A 20848-nucleotide genomic window follows, 5' to 3' on the forward strand; every position below is an offset into this window, starting at 1 on the left:
CAATAATGCAAGAAAGATGCTTAGTGATTATACTGCACTTACTTCCAAGTTTGATGGAAGAAGCATCTCAATTCCTGCTATTGGAGCAAACAATTTTGAGCTGAAACCTCAATTAGTTGCTCTAATGCAACAGAACTGCAAGTTTCATGGACTTCCATCAGAAGATCCCTACCAGTTCTTAACTGAGTTCTTGCAGATGTGTGAGACTGTTAAGACTAATGGAGTAGATCCTGAAGTCTACAGGCTCATACTTTTCCCTTTTGTTGTGAGAGATAGAGCAAGAGCATGGTTGGACTCTCAACCTAAAGATAGCCTGGACTCCTGGGATAAGCTGGTCACGGCCTTCTTGGCTAAGTTCTTTCCTCCTTAAAAGCTGAGCAAGCTTAGAGTGGATGTTCAGACCTTCAAACAAAAAGATGGTGGATCCCTCTATGAAGCTTGGGAAAGATACAAGCAGATGACCAAAAAATGTCCTTCTGACATGTTTTCAGAATGGACCATGAAAGATATATTCTATTATGGTCTATCTGAATTTTCTAAGATGTCACTAGACCATTCTGCAGGTGGATCCATTCACCTAAAGAAAATGCCTGCAGAGGCTCAAGAACTTATTGACAAGGTTGCAAATAACCAGTTCATGTACAGTTCTGAGAGGAATTCCGTGAATAATGGGACGCCTCAAAGGAAGGGAGTTCTTGAAATTAATATTCTGAATGCCATTTTGGCTCAGAACAAAATGTTGACTCAGCAAGTCAACATGATTTCTCAAAGTCTGAATAGATGGCAAAATGCATCCAACAGTACTAAAGATGCATCTTCTGAAGAAGAAGCTTATGATCCTGAAAACCCTGCAATGGCAGAGGTAAATTATATGGGTGAACCTTATGGAAACACCTATAATTCATCATGGAAAAATCATCCAAATTTCTCATGGAAGGATCAACAAAAGCCTCAACAAGGCTTTAATAATGGTGGAAGAAATAGGCTCAGCAATATCAAGCCTTATCCATCATCTTCTCAGCAACAGATAGAGAATTCTGAACAGAGCACCTCTAACTTAGCAAACTTAGTCTCTGATCTGTCTAAGGCCACTTTAAGTTTCATGAGTGAAACAATGTCCTCCATCAGAAATCTAGAGGCACAAGTGGGCCAGCTGAGTAAGAAAATCACTAAAACTCCTCCTAGTACTCTCCCAAGCAATACTGAAGAGAATCCAAAAAGAGAGTGCAAGGCCATTGATATAATCAACATGGCTGAACCTAGAGAGGAAGGAGAGGACGTGAATTTCAATGAGGAATACCTCATGGGACGTCTCTCAGGCAAGAAGGAGTTCCCTATTGAGGACCCAAGAAAATCTGAGACTCATATAGAGACCATAGAGATCCCATTAAACCTCCTTTTGCCATTCATGAGCTTTGAAGACTATTCTTCCTCTGAAGAGGATGAAGATGTAACTGGAGAGTAAGTTGCTCAATATCTAGGAGCTATCATGAAGCTGAATGCCAAGTTATTTGGTAATGAGACTTGGGAAGGTGAACCTCCCTTGCTCATCAGTGAACTAGATACATGGGTTCAGCAAACCTTACCTCAAAAGAGACATGATCCTGGCAAATTCTTAATACCCTGTACCATAGACACCATGACCTTTGAAAAGACTCTGTGTGACCTAGGGTTAAGCATAAATCTTATGCCACTCTCTGTAATGGAGAAGCTAGGGATCATTGAGGTACAACCTACCATATTTTCATTACAATTGGCAGACAAGTCAATAAGACAAGCTTATGGATTGGTAGAGGACGTGTTGGTAAAGGTTGAAGGCCTTTTCATCCCTGCTGATTTCATAATCTTAGACACTAGGAAGGAGGAGGATGAATGCATCATCCTTGGAAGGCCTTTCCTAGCCACAGCAGGAGCTGTGATAGATGTTAACAGAGGAGAATTAGTCTTTCAATTGAATGGGGACTACCTTGTGTTTAAGGCTCAAGGATCTTCTTCTTTAACAATCGAGAGGAAGCATGAAAGGCTTCTCTCAGTACAGAGTCAAACAAAGCCCCCACAATCAAACTCTAAGTTTGGTGTTGAGAGGCCACAGCCAAACTCTAAGTTTGGTGTTGAAACCCCACATCCAAACTCTAAGTTTGGCGTTGGGAGTCTACAACATTGACCTGATCACCTATGAGGCTCCACGAGAGCCCACTGTCAAGCTATTGACAATAAAGAAGCGCTTATTGGGAGGCAACCCAATTTTTATTTATCTAATTTTATTTTATTTTTATTGTTCTTTTATGTTTTATTAGGTTCATGATCATGTAGAGTCACGAAAAAAAATATTAAAATTAAAAACAGAATCAAAAATAGCAGAAGAAAAATCACACCCTGGAGGAAGGACTTACTGGCGTTTAAACGCTAGTAAGGAGCATCTGGCTGGCGTTCAACGCCAGAACAGAGCATGGATCTGGTGTTGAACGCCAGAAACAAGCATCATCCTGGCATTTGAACGCCAGGAATATACCCTGAAGAGAGCTGGCGCTGAATGCCAGAAACAAGCATGGAACTGGCGTTCAACGCCAGAAACATGCTGCACATGGGCGTTAAACGCCTAGAACATGCATCACCTCGGCATTTAAACGCCAGAATTGCATGCAAAGGCATTGTACATGCCTAATTGGTGCAGGGATGTAAATCCTTGACACCTCAGGATCTGTGGACACCACAGGATCATCTCAGGATCTGTGGACCCCACAGGATCCCCACCTACCATATTCTCCCCTTTTCTCAACATTCATCCTCTCTTTCCAATAAACACTCTTCCCCAAAATCCTTCACCAATCACCTCAATCTCTCTTCCCAATTACCCCCTTCACCACTCACATCCATCCACTCTTTCCCATAAACCCCACCTACCTTCAAAATTCAAAATTTCTTTCCCACCCAAACCCACCCTAAATTGCCGAACCTACTCCTTCTCCCCTCACTTTATAAACCCCTCTATTCCCCTTAATTTTCACACAACACAACTCCCTCTCCTATACCTTGGCCGAATACACCTTTCTCTACTCTCCTCCATATTTTCTCTTTTTCTTCTTCTTTTCTTTCTTATCTTGCTCGAGGGCGAGCAATATTCTAAGTTTGGTGTGGTAAAAGCATAAGCTTTTTGTTTTTCCATTACCATTGATGGCACCTAAGGCCAGAGAAACCTCTAGAAAAGGGAAAGGGAAGACAAAAGCTTTCACCTCCGAGTCATGGGAGATGGAAATGTTCATCTCCAAAGCCCATCAAGACCACTTCTATGATGTTGTGGCCAAGAAGAAGGTGATCCCTGAGGTCCCTTTCAAGCTCAAGAAAAATGAGTTTCCGGAGATCCGACATGAGATCCAAAGAAGAAGTTGGGAAGTTCTGACCAACCTCATTCAACAAGTCGGAATCTTAATGGTTCAAGAGTTCTATGCCAATGCATGGATCACTAGGAACCATGATCAAAGTATGAACCCGAATCCAAAGAACTATCTTACAATGGTTCGGGGAAAATACTTAGATTTTAGTCCGAAAAATGTGAGGCTGGCATTCAACTTGCCCATGATGCAAGGAGATGCACACCCCTACACAAGAAGGGTCAACTTTGATCAAAGGTTGGACCAAGTCCTTATGGACATATGTGTTGAAGGAGCTCAATAGAAAAGAGACTCCAAAGGCAAGCCGGTTCAATTAAGAAGACTGGACCTCAAGCCTGTGGCTAGAGGATGGTTGGAGTTCATCCAACGCTCCATCATCCCCACTAGCAACCGATCTGAAGTTACTATGGATCGGGCCATCATGATTCATAGCATCATGAATGAAGAGGAAGTAGAAGTTCATGAAGTCATCTCCCTTGAATTCTACAAAATAGCCGAAAAGCCCTCTACCTTGGCAAGGCTAGCTTTTCCTCATCTTATTTGCCATCTATATTACTCAGCTGGAGTCATCATAGAAGGAGACATCCCCATTGAGGAGGACAAGCCCATCACTAAGAAAAGGATGGAGCAAACAAGGGAGCCCACTCATGGAACCCAAGAGACGCATGAGGAAGCTCATCACCAAGAAATCCCGGAGATGCCTCAAGGGATGCACTTTCCTCCCAACAACTATTGGGAACAACTCAACACTTCTCTAGAAGATTTGAATTACAATATGGATCAATTAAGGGTGGAACATCAAGAGCACTCCATCATTCTCCATGAAATTAGAGAAGATCAAAGAGCAACGAGGGAGGAGCAACGAAGGCAAGGAAGAGACATAGAAGAACTCAAGGACATCATTGGGTCTTCAAGAAGAAAGCGCCACCATCACTAAGGTGGATTCATTCATTGTTCTTATTTTTCTGTTTTTTTTTCGGTTTTTATGCTTATTATATCATCTATGTTTTGTGTATCTACTTCATTATCATTAGTATTGAGTAACTATGTCTTAAGGCTATAAATAATTCCATGAATCCTTCACCTCTCTTAAATGAAAAATGTCTCTAATTCAAAAGAACAAGAAGTACATGAATTTCGAAATTATCCTTGAATTTAGTTTAATTATATTGATGTGGTGACAATACTTTTTATTTTCTGAACGAATGCTTGAACAGTGCATAATTTTGATCTTGTTGTTTATGAATGTTAAAATTGTTGGCTCTTGAAAGAATGATGAACAAAGAGAATGTTATTGACAATCTGAAAAATCATGAAAATTGATTCTTGAAGCAAGAAAAAGCAAAAGCTTGCGAAAAAAAATTGCGAAAAAAATTAGAAAGAAAAAGAAAAAGCAATCAGAAAAAGCCAATAGCCCTTAAAACCAAAAGGCAAGGGTAAAAAGGATCCAAGGCTTTGAGCATCAATGGATAGGAGGGCCCAAGGAAATAAAATACAGGCCTAAGCGGCTAAATCAAGTTGTCCCTAACCATGTGCTTGTGGCATGCAGGTCCAAGTGAAAAGCTTGAGATTGAGTGGATAAAGTCGTGATCCAAAGCAAAAAAGAGTGTGCTTAAGAACTCTGGACACCTCTGACTAGGGACTTTAGCAAAGCTGAGTCACAATTTGAAAAGGTTCACCCAGCTATGTGTCTGTGGCATTTATGTATCCGGTGGTAATACTGGAAAAGAAAGTGTTTAGGGCCACGGCCAAGACTCATAAAAGTAGATGTGTTCAAGAATCAACAAACTTAACTAGGAGAATCAATAACACTATCTGAAATTCTAAGTTCCTATAGATGCCAATCATTCTAAACTTCAAAGGAGAAAGTGAGATGCCAAAACTGTTCAGAAGCAAAAAGCTACAAGTCCCGCTCATCTAATTAGAATTAATATTCATTAATATCTTGGAAATTATAGTATATTCTCTTCTTTTTATCCTAATTGATTTTCAGTTGCTTGGGGACAAGCAACAATTTAAGTTTGGTGTTGTAATGAGCGGATAATTTATACGCTTTTTGGCATTATTTTTAGATAGTTTTTAGTGTAATCTAGCTACTTTTAGGGATGTTTTCATTAGTTTTTATGCTAAATTCACATTTCTAGACTTTACTATGAGTTTGTGTGTTTTTCTGTGATTTCAGATAATTTCTGGTTGAAATTGAAGGACCTGAGCAAAACTTTGATAAGGAGGCTGACAAAGGACTGCTGATGCTGTTAGAATCTGACCTCCCTACACTCGAAATAGATTTTCTGGAGCTATAAAACTCCAAATGGCACGCTCTCAATGGCGTTGGAAAGTAGACATCTAGAGCTTTCCAGAAATATATAATAATCTATACTTTATTCGTGATTAGATGACGTAAACTGGCGCTCAACACCAGTTCCATGCTATATTCTGGAGTCAAACGCCAAAAACACGTCACGAACCAGAGTTGAACGCCAAAAACACGTTACAACTTGGCGTTCAACTCCAAAAGAAGTCTCAGCTCGTGTAAAGTTCAAGCTCATCCCAAGCACACACCAAGTGGGCCCCAAAAGTGAATTTCTGCATCAATTACTTACTTCTGTAAATCCTAGTTAGCTAGTATAGTATAAATAGAACTTTTAACTATTGTACTAGGAGTCTAGTCTTTTGACCATTCAGTCTTTTGATTACGTTTGGGGGCTGGCCATTCGGCCATGCCTGGACCTTCACTTATGTATTTTCAACGGTGGAGTTTCTACACACCATAAATTAAGGGTGTGGAGCTCTACTGTACCTCAAGTTTCAATGCAATTACTACTATTTTCTATTCAATTCAGTTTATTCCTGTTCTAAGATATTCGTTGCACTTCACCATGACGAATGTGATGATCCGTGACACTCATCATCATTCTCACCTATGAACGCGTGACTGACAACCACTTCCATTCTACTTTAGACCGGGCGCATATCTCTTGGATTCCTTAATCAGAATCTTCGTGGTATAAGCTAGATTGATGGCAGCATTCATGAGAATCCGGAAAGTCTAAACCTTGTCTGTGGTATTCCGAGTAGGATTCAGGGATTGAATGACTGTGACGAGATTCAAACTCGCGATTGTTGGGCGTGATGACAAACGCAAAAGAATCAAGGGATTCTATTCCAACATGATCGAGAACCGACAGATGATTAGCCGTGCCGTGACAGAGCATTTGGACCTTTTTCACTGAGAGGATGGGATGTAGCCATTGACAATGGTGATGCCCTACATACAGCTTGCCATGGAAAGGAATAAGAAGGATTGAAGGAAGGCAGTAGGAAAGCAGAGATCCAACAGAGACAAGCATCTCCACACACTTATCTGAAATTCCCACCATTGAATTACATGAGTAACTCTATCTTTTTTTCTGCTTTATTTATTATTCGAAAACTCCATAACATTTATTATCCACCTAACTAAGATTTACAAGATGACCATAGCTTGCTTCATACCAACAATCTCCGTGGGATCGACCCTTACTCACGTAAGGTATTACTTAGACGACCCAGTACACCTGCTAGTTAGTTGAGCGAAGTTGTGACTAAGTGTGATTCACGTTTGAGAGCGCTACCAAGTTTTTGGCACCATTGTTGATGATCAAAATTTCGAGCACCAGTACGCATAGAGTTGTGCGTACGCATAGGAGTCAAATTTTTCAATTATGGTCGCTCGCACAAGGCATGCGAATGCCCTCAACAGAATATCCTTCCCAATGTGTGCATGCGCACAAGGCTGTGCGCGCGCACAGCTTGCAAAACTTCATTGGTTGTGTGCATGCACAAAGCGTGCTAACGCTTCCAGTAGCAGCCATATCCCTGTATGTGTGTACGCACAAGGTTGTACATGCGCACATTGTCAATAATCCACAGGGTGTGCGTGCGCACAGGACTGTGTGTGCGCACAGAAATCAGAAATCACAAATTCTGCTGAATTCACAGAATTCAAATTTTAGGCCCCTACTTTCAACGATCATATCTATTTCCGCAGAATTCAAATTTCCACCAGTCTTAAATCATTTTAAAGCTTGTCAAGTTTTCTTTCGTTTGATATAAAAAGCATTAAACTTCAAACACAGTATCTCAATATATGATCCGTTGAAGTCCATCAAAAATTTATTTTCACAAAAGTTCACTAAATTCCCATCTTACGACAATTTTCAACCAAAACCAATAAGCCTCAACTTTCAAAACAAACTCTTCTCAAACCTCTTTTAATTCAACCAACACTTTATCAATTCAACCTCAACCACATAGTAACTTTTTCATACAATCTACAACCTACTAAATTTATTCATTTTAATCAATCTCAAACTCAATATTTCAAGTACAATAATATACAATAAACAATCATCACCTTACCATTCCCCATTTTCATCAAATTCCAATCCAATACTTCCAATTCCACAATATTCAATATACAATATCAAATATCCATATCAAGCCCAATCTTAACTTCAAACCAACATACCAATCATCATCATTATATACAATTCACAAGCACCAACAACAATAACATCATTTACACCCTCCAAAACCAATAATCACATAACCATACAATAATTCCATCAACCAATCAACCATCATCACAAATTCAATTCCTATCCTATGGGTCACTAGTCTAAGTTTTCACAACCACATTACGTTTTAGATACAGGAAAACAAAACCATACCTTGGCCGATTCCCCACTCAACCCAGGACACTTCCAATTTCACTTTTTTCTCAATTTTCAAGACTCCAACACCTCCAAGGTTAGATTTCCAGCTTGCAACTCCACTTCCAAGCTTCAGAAATCACCAACAAGCTTCAACAAGCATCAACATTCACATACACACTACCTAAACCACAATTATCACATCCAAACACATCAACTCAATACCCAATTGCCTAAATTCAGAAATTTCATTAGGATTTGAGATCTCTTACCCTAAACCCTAAACTCTAAACCCTAAACCCTAAACCCTATAACATCAAAGAGTCCAGAATCTCAACACTTTATCCTAATATTTTTGAAATTAAGGCCTGAGAAACTGAAATCAATTCGTGGCTTACCTCAAAAATAAATTTATGAACTTTGTAGAGCTCGATGTCGTGGTCGCGTCACTGTAAACAGTGCGTCAATCGGAGATTCGGATCAAAAGTTATGTGAATTTGAAGATTGAATGAGGGTTTGGTGTTGTTGCATGTTCTTCCCCTTTCCATTCATGTTTCCAGCATGTTTTTGCTTGTGTGGGAAGAAGAGAGTGCTGAGTTCTCTTGTTTAATGGGGCTTGGCTGGGCCTTGGGCCCAATATGGATTCGGTTGGTCCGGTTTGGCCCATTTGGCCTAATCTTGGGCCGATTTCTTTAAAATTGGTGTCAAAATTCTCGTTTTAATTTTCTCTATCATATTAAACCAAGAAAATCACATTTTTAATTCTCTAGAATTTTTTAAATTTTTGAGCTAATTGTTTATTAAATAACAGGGTTTTACATTCTACACACCTATTTGGGAATTTTGCCCACAAAATTCTAATTTAGCTACTTGTAAATAGGTGCGAGTAGTCTGTCCCCGTTTCTAATTCGAGTTCTTTGATGCGCTTCTCCATTCTGACTTGATTTCCAAGTCACCTCTCTGATAGGACTTCTTTTCCTCAGAGTTCCTTACGTTTACGTCATCAATCTTGATTAGGGTCACTTGAAACTTCATATTCTTTTTGAATTAAATTGGTTCAATTTGCTCTAACACCTTAAACGGCCCATTGTCCTCGAAATAATCTCCTTTCGGTCGATCGCTCTTCTCTTACCGGTCACCGAAGTAGTCTCCAATAATACACAGCTTTCTCTTTTAAACTCTCTAGGCTCACTCCGTTAGTCTACATAACTTTTAGGTCGGCTTGCGCAGTTAGAACCTTAACTCAATTTTCACTTAATCTTTCCTCATTGCTTTCGGCTATCAATTCAGAACCTAAGACGCTTGATTCCCTTGTTCAATATGCTTTAACATTCTTAGTAGCTCTTTATCCTCTTACTGTACTTCTCAGACTTTCGGCCTTATAGCTCCTTAAAATTCACAACCGATTCAGTCTAATACCTCTAGTTGCTGCCTCGACATCCAGCTTTAGACTACAACCTTACTTAACGTTTTCTTCTCCTTAATCATTCTCCAATAACACTCAGAGTCTTGTTACTAAAGGCGCTTGTCACCACTTTATGATGTTGCCTCCACGTGCATCCTAACCCCTTCGATATTGCATTGCAGTAGTTTCAAATGGTTTATGAGGTTCAAGTGTCGTGAGTACTGGTACCAAGATTAACCTTCCTCTCAAGATTCAAAAGTTTTCTTCGCCCTCAGGCATCCACACACACGGTGCACCCTAGCGTGTCAATGTAACTTCAGTTAATACGGTCGGCAAGAATTAAGGCTCCAAAACTCCTCTTGGTATTGCACACATACACGCTTCATCTCCCGCGTTTAGGGGTCTCGCTCTAAGGAATTAACATTTTTAATGGTTTCATCTAGTATTTGTGCACGACAAAAAAATTGGCACGAGTTAATTTCCAAAATGATGTTATGTCCATATTGACGAACGAGCAACACGAACGATATTCACAAAAAATCAAAAGAAAGTTTTGTATACGATCAAACAGAGTTGTGCTAAAATAATGAAATGCACAAGGAGGAAAATTCAAGGTGCATTTCAAGGAAAAGGTTCAAATTAAAGCCGCAATAGGGAGAACAAGGCATATCCATTTGAGTAAGTCTCAGCTAATGTCAAAGAGGATGCAAGTTTGCAAAAAAAAAAGGAGTAACTCCACTCGTAGCACGCCCCTAAGATTCAAGGATTTAGATGTTTATGCCAAGATAAGTTCAGGCTCATTCTAGAAAAACAAGACTTATACAAGTAAAAGGTAGCATTGGAAGGAGAATCAATTCATTAAGAATGCAAGAAGCTTGTGAACTATTTGCAATAATCCACAGATGTTTTGTATGACCAATTGAAAAGAATTGATGAAGTTGAGAATCGTGGGGGATAGCGAGTATGTTTGATTATGATAAGATTGATTCAAGTTGGTTTGATGGCATTGTAAGGGTTGAATTTGTGATTGATTACAATGAAAGTTAACTGCATGTAAATTGAGAATAAGTACACGATTGTATCTCTATGTGAAACGCACATGGGGTGTTTACAAATAAGGACTACAATTGTATTTAAAATGTGTGGTTAAAATGTGCAATTAAGGCATAGAGGTGTCGAGTAAATTGAAAGAATAATCAATTCTAAAAGCTAGAAGAGCTTTTATAAGTGGATGAAAATGTGAACAAAGAATTAGGAATGATAGTGATACCAAATAGTCAACTATGGTATTGAGATAAGCTTGAGCAATGATTATGGGAACATTTGGATTGCTAAGTTGGGTTGTCACCATGGTACATGAATGATTTGACAAAATTGATATTACGATTGGTTGTTATAATGAATTGTGATAAGTTGATTATTGAAAGTCTTCCGTCTAATAATTCATTGAAGATTCAAGAAGAAATTCGAAATAGAATTTTCAATATAAGTCTCGAAAGAAAGGCTAATTCGGGTTGTTGAGAAGCGTTGACGCAATCCCTCTTGTATAAGTCTTTCTGTTGTTATCTTCCTCCTTCACTGGCATCACCGGTGCCCCTTGGTGCATGAAATCGTGATCATCAATAATGGCGCCAAAAACTTGGTAGCGCTCTCAAATGTGAATCAATCTTAGTCACAACTCCGCACAACTAACCAGCAAGTGCACTGGGTCGTCCAAGTAATAAACCTTACGTGAGTAAGGGTCGATCCCACGGAGATTGTTGGTATGAAGCAAGCTATGGTCATCTAGTAAATCTCTGTCAGGCAGATTATAAAAGGGTTATGGAGTTTTCGAAAATTAATAATAAATAAACAGAAAATAAAGATAAAAATACTCATGTAGATCATCGATGGGAATTTCATATAGGTGTATGAAGATGCTGTGCTCCTTTTCATGGCAAGTTGTATGTAGGGCATCACCGTTGTCAATGGCTACAATCCATCCTCTCAGTGAAAAAGGTTCAAATGCTCTGTCACGGCACGGCTAATCATCTGTCCGTTCTCGATCATTTTGGAATAGAATCCCTTTATTCTTTTGCGTTTGTCATCATGCCCAACAATCGCGAGTTTGAAGCTCGTTACAGTCATTCAATCCCGGAATCCTACTCGGAATACCACAGACAAGGTTTAGACTTTCCGGATTCTCATGAATGCCGCCATCAATTCTAGCTTATACCACGAAGACTCTGATCTCACGGAATGGAAAGCTTGGTTGTCAGGCGAGGGCAACCATGCGTCGTGCATCAGGAATCTAAGAGATACACACTCTAGCTTTCGCTTGTAGAACGGAAGTGGTTATCAGGCACGCGTTCATAGGGATGAATGATGATGAGTGTCACAGATCATCACATCCATCAGGTTGAAGTACGAGTAGTATCTTAGAACAGAAATAAGATTGTATTTGAATAAAAGATAGTAGTAATTGCATTAAAATTCGAGGTACAGTAGAGCTCCACACCCTTAATCTATAGTGTGTAGAAACTCCACCGTTGAAAATACATAAGTGATGAAGGTTCAGGTATGGCCAAATGGCCAGCCCCCCAAAACGTGATCAATAGTCTCTTCAGATGAATAATAAATTAAAATTGAGAGCAAAGATATAACGTGGTCAAAAGACGAATGGTCAAAGACACTGAATACAATAGTAAAATGTCCTATTTATACTAGACTAGCTACTAGGGTTTACAGAAGTAAGTAATTGATGCAGAAATTCACTTCCAGGGCCCACTTGATGTGTGCTTGGGCTGAGATTGAGCTTTACACGTGCAGAGGCTTCTTTTGGAGTTGAACGCCAAGTTGTAACGTGTTTTCGGTGTTCAACTCTGGTTCGTGACGTGTTTCTGGCTTTTGACTCCAGAATGCAGCATGGAACTGGCGTTGAGCGCCATTTTACGTCGTCAAATCAAGAATAAAGTATGGACTATTATATATTGATGGAAAGCTCTGGATGTCTACTTTTCAACGCCGTTAAGAGATCTCCATTTGGAGTTCCGTAGCTCCAGAAAATCAATTTCGAGTGTAGGAAGGTCAGAATCCAACAGCATCAGCAGTCCTTTGTTAGCCTTTTTATCAGAGTTTTACTCAGGTCCCTCAATTTCATCCAGAAAATACCTGAAATCACAAAAAACACAAAAACTCATAGTAAAGTCCAGAAATGTGAATTTAGCATAAAAACTAATGAAAACATCCCTAAAAATAGCTTGATCCTACTAAAAACTACCTAAAAACAATGCCAAAAAGCGTATAAATTTTCTGCTCATCACAACACCAAACTTAAATTGTTGCTTGTCCCCAAGCAATTGAAAATCAAATAGGATAAAAAGAAGAAAATATACTATAAATCCCAAAATATCAATGAATATTAGTTCTAATTAGATGAGCGGGACTTGTAGCTTTTTGCTTCTGAACAGTTTTGGCATCTCACTTTATCCTTTGAAGTTTAGAATGATTGGCATCTATGAGAACTTAGAATTTCAAATAGTGTTATTGATTCTCCTAGTTAAGTATTTTGATTCTTGAACACAGCTACTTTTTTGAGTCTTGGCCGTGGCCCTAAGCATTTTGTTTTCCAGTATTACCACCTGATACATAAATGCCACAGACACATGACTGGGTGAACCTTTTCAGATTGTGACTCAGCTTTGCTAAAGTCCCCAGTTAGAGGTGTCCAGAGCTCTTAAGCACACTCTTTTTGCTTTGGATCATGATTTTAACCACTCAGTCTCAAGCTTTTCACTTGGACCTGCATACCACAAGCACATGGTTAGGGACAGCTTGATTTAGCCGCTTAGGCCTGGATTTTATTTCCTTGGGCCCTCCTATCCATTGATGCTCAAAGCCTTGGATCCTTTTCACCCTTGCCTTTTGGTTTTAAGGGCTATTGGCTTTTTCTGCTTGCTTTTTTTTCTTTTTCTTTCTATTTTTTCGCCACTTTTTTTTCGCAAGCTTTTGCTTTTTCACTGCTTTTTCTTGCTTCAAGAATCAATTTTTCATGATTTTTAGATTTTCAATAACATTCTCTTTGTTCATCATTCTTTCAAGAGCCAATAATTTTAACATTCATAAACAACAAGATAAAAAATATGCACTGTTCAAGCATTCATTCAGAAAACAAAAAGTATTGTCACCACATCAATATAATTAAACTAAATTCAAGGATAATTTTGAAATTCATGTACTTCTTGTTCTTTTGAATTAGAAACATTTTTCATTTAAGAGAGGTGAAGGATTTATGGAATTATTCATAGCCTTAAGACATAGTTACTCAATACTAATGATCATGTAGGAAAGACACAAAACATAAACACACATATAGCATAAAAACCGAAATCAGCAAATAAATAGACAAGGAGATTAAGGAATGAGTCCACCTTAGTGTGGGTGGTGTCTTCCTCTTGAAGAACCAAAGGTGCTCTTGAGCTTCTCTATGTCTCTTTCTTGCCTCTGTTGCTTGATCCCTAGTGATTTTGGTGCTCCTATCCTTAGTTGCTAGCTTCTCTATGTCTCTTCCTTGCCTCTGTTGCTTGATCCCTAGTGATTTTAGTGCTCCTATCCTTAGTTTCTCTCAATAATTGTGTGGAGGAGAATGTATCCCCTGAGGTATCTCAGGGATTTCTTGATGAGAGAATTCCTCATGCTCTCTTGATGTGCAGTAAAATACTCTTCTAATGAGCTATGGATCCTTGAGATGGAAAATTTTTTTGACATCCCTTTTCTATCTTTTTTTTTTGAGATTTGTCTGGCCTTAGGTTCCATCAATGGTTATTGAAAAACAAAAAAGCTATGCTTTTACCACACCAAACTTAGAATATTGCTCGCCCTCGAGCAAGAGAAGAAAGAAAGAAGAAGAAGAAGAAGAGAAAATATGGATGAGAAGGAGAGATGTGTATGTTTCGGTCAGATGGGTGGGATTGGGTGGGGAAGAGATGGATGGATGTGAATGGTGAAGATGTGATAGGGAAGAGAGATTGAGGTGATTGGTGAAGAAGAGAGAAGGTGAGTTGAGGTAGGTGGGAATCCTGTGGGGTCCACAGATCCTGAGGTGTCAAGAATTTACATTCCTGCACCAATTAGGCATTTAGAATGCCTTTGCATACAATTCTGGCGTTTAAATGCCAGAGTGATGCTTGTTTTGGGCGTTCAACGCCCAATTGCAGCATGTTTCTGGCGTTGAACGCCAGTTCCATGTTTATTTCTGGCGTTCAGCGCCAGCTCTCCTCTGGGTGTATTCCTGGTGTTCAAACGCTAGGATGCTGCTTGTTTCTGGCGTTCAACGCTAGATCCATGCTTTGTTCTGGCGTTGAACGCCAGCCAGATGCTCCTTACTGGCGTTTAAACGCCAGTAAGTCCTTCCTCCAGGGTATGATTTTTCTTCTGCTGTTTTTGATTCTGTTTTTAATTTTAGTAATTTTTTCGTGACTCCACATGATCATGAACCTAATAAAACATAAAAGAACAATAAAAGAAAAATAAAATTAGATAAATAAAAATTGGGTTGCCTCCCAATAAGCGCTTCTTTAATGTCATTAGCTTGACAATGGGCTCTCATGGAGCCTCACAGGTGATCAGGTTAATGTTGTAGACTCCCAACACCAAACTTGGAGTTTAGATGTGGGGATTCAACACCAAACTTAGAGTTTGGCTGTGGCCTCTCAACACCAAACTTAGAGTTTAGCTGTGGCCTCTCAACACCAAACTTAGGGTTTGATTGTGGGGGCTTTGTTTGACTCTGTACTGAGAGAAGCTTTTCATGCTTCCTCTCCATGTATATAGAAGAATACCCTTGAGTCTTAAACACAAGGTAGTCCCCATTCAATTGAAGGACTAATTCTCCTCCGTTAACATCTATCACAGCTCCTGCTGTGGCTAGGAAAGGTCTTCCAAGGATGATGCATTCATCCTTCTCCTTCCTAGTGTCTAAGATTATGAAATCAGCAGGGATGTAAAGGCCTTCAACCTTTACCAACACGTCCTCTACCAATCCATAAGCTTGTCTTACTGACTTGTCCGCCATTTGCAATGAAAATATGGTAGGCTGCACCTCAATGATCCCCAGCTTCTCCATTACAGATAGTGGCATAAGATTTATACCTGCACCCAGGTCACACAGAGCTTTTTCAAAGATCATGGTGCCTATGGTGCAGGGTATTACGAATTTGCCAGGATCTTGTCTCTTTTGAGGTAAAATTTGCTGAACCCATGTATCTAGTTCACCAATGAGTAAGGGAGGTTCACCTTCCCAAGTCTCATTACCAAACAACTTGGCATTCAGCTTTATGATAGCTCCTAGATATTGAGCAACTTGCTCTCCAGTTACATCTTCATCCTCTTCAGAGGAAGAATAGTCTTCAGAGCTCATGAATGGCAGAAGGAGGTTTAATGGGATCTCTATGGTCTCTATATGAGCCTCAGATTCCTTTGGGTCCTCAATAGGAAACTCCTTCTTGCTTGAGAGATGTCCCATGAGGTCTTCCTCGTTGGGATTCACGTCCTCTCCTTCCTCTCTAGGTTCGGCCATATTGATTATATCAATGGCCTTGCACTCTTTTTTTGGATTCTCTTTAGTATTGCTTGGGAGAGTACTAGAAGGAGTTTCAGTGATTTTCTTACTCAGCTGGCCCACTTGTGCCTCCAGATTTCTGATGGAGGACATTGTTTCACTCATGAAACTTAAAGTGGCCTTATAAACTTGGTGCACGAAATTGTGATCATTAACAATGGCACCAAAAACTTGGTAGCGCTCTCAAACGTGAATCACACTTAGTCACAACTCTGCACAACTAACCAGCAAGTGCACTGGATCGTCCAAGTAATAAACCTTACGTGAGTAAGGGTCGATCCCACGGAGATTGTTGGTATGAAGCAAGCTATGGTCATCTTGTAAATCTCATTCAGGCAGATTATAAAAGGGTTATGGAGTTTTCGAAAATTAATAATAAATAAACAGAAAATGAAGATAAAGATACTCATGTAGATCATCGATGGAAATTTCACATAGGCATATGAAAATGCTGTGCTCCTTCTGAATCTCTGCTTTCCTACTGCCTTCATCCAATCCTTCTTACTCCTTTCCATGGCAAGCTGTATGTAGGGCATCACCGTTGTCAATGGCTACATCCCATCCTCTCAGTGAAAAAGGTCCAAATGCTCTGTCACGGCACGGCTAATCATATGTCAGTTCTCGATCATGTTGGAATAGAATCCCTTGATTCTTTTGCGTTTGTCATCATGCCCAACAATCGCGAGTTTAAAGCTCATCACAGTCATTCATTCCCGAAATCCTACTCGGAATACCATAGACAAGGTTTAGACTTTCCGGATTCTCATGAATGCCGCCATCAATTCTAGCTTATACCACGAAGACTCTGATCTCACAGAACGGAAGGCTCGGTTGTCAGGCGAGGGCAACCATGCGTCGTGCTTCAGGAATCCAAGAGATACACACTCTATCTTTCGCTTGTAGAACGGAAGTGGTTGTCAGGCACGCGTTCATAGGGACGGATGATGATGAGTGTCATGGATCATCACATCCATCAGGTTGAAGTACGAATAGTATCTTAGAACAGAAATAAGATTGTATTTGAATAAAAGATATTAGTAATTGCATTAAAAATTGAGGTACAGCAGAGCTCCACACCCTTAATCTATGGTGTGTAGAAACTCCACCGTTGAAAATACATAAGTGATGAAGGTTCAGGCATGGCCGAATGGCCAGCCCCCAAAACGTGATCAATAGTCTCCTCAGATGAACAATAAATTAAAAACGAGACCAAAGATGTAACGTGGTCAAAAGAAGAATGGTCAAAGACACTGAATACCATAGTAAAATGTCCTATTTATACTAGACTAGCTACTAGGATTTACAGAAGTAAGTAATTGATGTAGAAATCCACTTCCAGGGCCCACTTGGTGTGTGCTTGGGCTGAGCTTGAGCTTTACACATGAAGAGGCTTCTTTTGGAGTTGAACGCCAAGTTGTAACGTGTTTTTGGCGTTCAACTCTGGTTCGTGACGTGTTTCTGGCGTTTGACTCCAGAATGTAGCATGGAACTGGCGTTGAGCGCCAGTTTACGTCGTCTAATCACGAATAAAGTATAGACTATTATATATTGTTGGAAAGCTCTGGATGTCTACTTTCCAACACCATTGAGAGCGCGCCATTTGGAGTTCTGTAGCTTCATAAAATTCATTTCGAGTGCAGTGAGGTCAGAATCCAATAGCATTAGCAGTCCTCTGTTAGCCTTTTTATCAGAGTTTTGCTCAGGTCCCTCAATTTCAGCCAGAAAATACCTGAAATCATAGAAAAACACACAAACTCATAGTAAAGTCCAGAAATGTGAATTTAGCATAAAAACTAATGAAAACATCCCTAAAAATAGCTTGATTCTACTAAAAACTACCTAAAAATAATGCCAAAAAGCGTATAAATTATCCGCTCATCACCCCTCATAAAAAAAAACTTAGTCAGACATTTTTCTCTTCTAATACTCCCTTCAACTCGATCCTAGGTTCTACCGATTATAATGGTGTTTTCGGTTGCGGTACAATCAATGCTGATCCGGCTTCCGACACTAAGTCTATCGCAAACTCGCCTTCCAAACGATTAGCAACTAAAGGCTAAATCTGTCCCATTCCTCTTCCTCGCAATTCACTATCACTGATTTCCAAACAATAACTCTGCACCGTTCTCAACACTTTTGATCCCTTAGATGTAATCCAACCTACTTCTGCTACGTCATTCTGATTCTTAACCTTCAAGATCCTGACCACTCCTCTTTGTTAACTAAATATCGCTCCGTCTCAATAACTAATGGTCTATGACTAATCGTCGACTTGGACTTTATGATCATCGATGCTTGTCATACATTATGAATGAATATCACATATTAATGATATGCAAAGAAGTTAGAAATCCAACTACTAGTTCGTGATTACCTCGGGTCTGAGAATCAAATTTGGCTGCCTCCCGGCATTTTCTGTGTGGACAATCTCGATCTTTATGCCCTGACTTCCCGCACTCGTAACATACACCTAGTTTGGCCCTGCATGGTCTATTTGGATGATACTTTTTGCATCTCTGACACTTTATGTCTTCCGATTGAGTACTAATCTACCCTTCTGAATTTGGACCCTGACGGTTGTCATTCCTTCGGTCATTATTTCGGCATTGAGAACGCGAAGTGGCATAACGGCCCCTCTTGAAACTTTGGCCCCTCGGTTGTTCTTGAATTTTTGCCTGCTATTTGACCCGTGTTAGTTAACTCCGGATAACTCGCTATTTCCACTGGTGCCACCGCACTCGGGATAATATTTCCACCTTGATTTCCATTACCACTGTCGTTGCCAACTCTAACTTGTTGCTCCATCCTACCCCTTGCTCGGCTAGTCACAGCAGCCACAGTGCCAATGGCAGCAACAGCACTCGCCATTGCGGTCATGAAATCAGACAACGCACCTACCGGTATGGTTACATCATTACCTCTCCGTCCTAGACCCCGATTACGCTCCTGACCGCATCCACGAGGCGCCATTTAGTTCCTGTTCAAAACAAACAAGTGATATTAATGTGATCAGTCTCAATATTGCAAGTCTAGTGCTTCAAAGTTCCAAATACATGCTCATGAACTTTATGTTATGTATATCAGGCAAATATCCTAAATAGCACATAAACATGACTCAGAGTATACTCAGAAGGATAGTCAGTCCGTCCCTCAGGCTCTACAGGAATGAACTACTCTGATACCATAATGTAACACCCTACCACACAGAGCTTTACACTTAGGATGTAAAACAGAGGTGGCAAGGTGCTACGAGCCCTAAAAATAAAAATTTAATATATAATATATTGAAAAAGATTTATAACTAGGAGCCTTTGAAGAAAGGGATAAAGCAAAACCATTAAATCGAAAAGCGTAATGCTCACGAAGCGATAAAGCAGACAAAGCAAGATAGAACAAGCTAAGGAGTTATTATTCCAAGAGTTCCAAAGAAAACCCAAAGAAAAATAAAAAATACAGAGTTACAAAACCTGAGTCTCCAAAATCACCTCTAAGAGGAATTAATACAGCATATACATAATAGATGGAGATAATAAGTATCTAAGCAAATACAAATAACCAAAATAAACCCAAAAGATAAAAATCTTCTCAACATTAGAAGCTTCCAGCATGCCTCAATGAGGTGCCGCCTGACCTGCATCTGAAAACCACAAAATCTGCATGGGTGAGAACCAGACGTTCTCAGCATGGTAACAGTGCCCACATATCTAACATATAATGTCCTGAGAAAGCCGAAGGCAATCCTAGAACTCCCAACAGATAATTAAAGCTTAAAACATAACTAAACCATGAAATTAAAATAGGTAACTAGCTAAGGGTCTTCAGAGCTATCTAAAACTCCCCTGTCCAACTCCTCAAAACCTCCCAACTACCGACGAAACCAAATGCAACAAACACAATTATTACAAACAGAGAAATCACAAATAGGATTCAAATATAGCAGATAATCAACTAGCATTTAGTAATGAAATCACTTAGCCAATCTAAACAAGAGTTATAGATGCATATGATGCATGCCTGTCCTAGTGGCTGATGAGTCTCATCTGTCGGTTATAAAGCCAACCCGACAAGTCCTGGTAGCTAACCATTGGACGGTTTCTCTGTCGCGCATCCCCAACTTGAGTAATTCTTAGTCATAAACATAGTCATAATCATCATCATAATCAAACAACACCCACACTGGTGTTTATCCACGGGGGCGAGCTCATCCGAAACTTTTACAGTGTCCGGCCATCCTTGCGACATAGGGTCAGCAGAGTATTGAGTCTCAACTTGGAGCACGTAGTGGCTAGTCACTGCTTTCATCCAGAGAAACTCATATCTCAGATAATCATTTTCCATTCACTCATTACATTCCACCATCATTCATTATAACAATATCATCACTCATCGTAAGCCGGGGCAAGTGGGACAAAATCACAACCCTTGCGTTCACCCGTGGAGCCTCTATGCTAACCAACCTGGAGCAAGTGGGGGCAAAACCACAACCCTTGCATCTACCCAGGAGATGCGTTCTCATATGCCCAGGAAGAACCAAGGAGGGGATCCTAACCTCTCACCATCTCGCTGGGGGCGATTCTACAATAACAAGAGGAACAGGGAAGGAGATCCTTACCTTCCACCATCTCTCTGGGGTCACACTTTCGAGAAAGAGAGCTCAAGATAAAATGATCTTTCACATTCACATTTTTATTTCCTGCCATAAATCACAATTTATCATAGCCATCTGGCTCATAACATAATCCATAACCAACTAATAATC

General features: G+C 39.9%; 1 non-coding gene across 1 annotated transcript; it reads right to left on the reverse strand.

The window, feature by feature from the left end:
• Nucleotides 1-379: 379 nt before the first annotated feature.
• On the reverse strand, nt 380-483 carry LOC130983919 (small nucleolar RNA R71). The gene has a single exon (XR_009087887.1). It is a non-coding gene; the product is annotated as a small nucleolar RNA R71 (small nucleolar RNA).
• Between the last annotated feature and the right edge of the window lie 20365 nt (nt 484-20848).

Source organism: Arachis stenosperma, chromosome 5, assembly GCF_014773155.1.
Source record: "Arachis stenosperma cultivar V10309 chromosome 5, arast.V10309.gnm1.PFL2, whole genome shotgun sequence".
In the NCBI taxonomy this organism is placed as follows: Eukaryota; Viridiplantae; Streptophyta; class Magnoliopsida; order Fabales; family Fabaceae; genus Arachis; species Arachis stenosperma.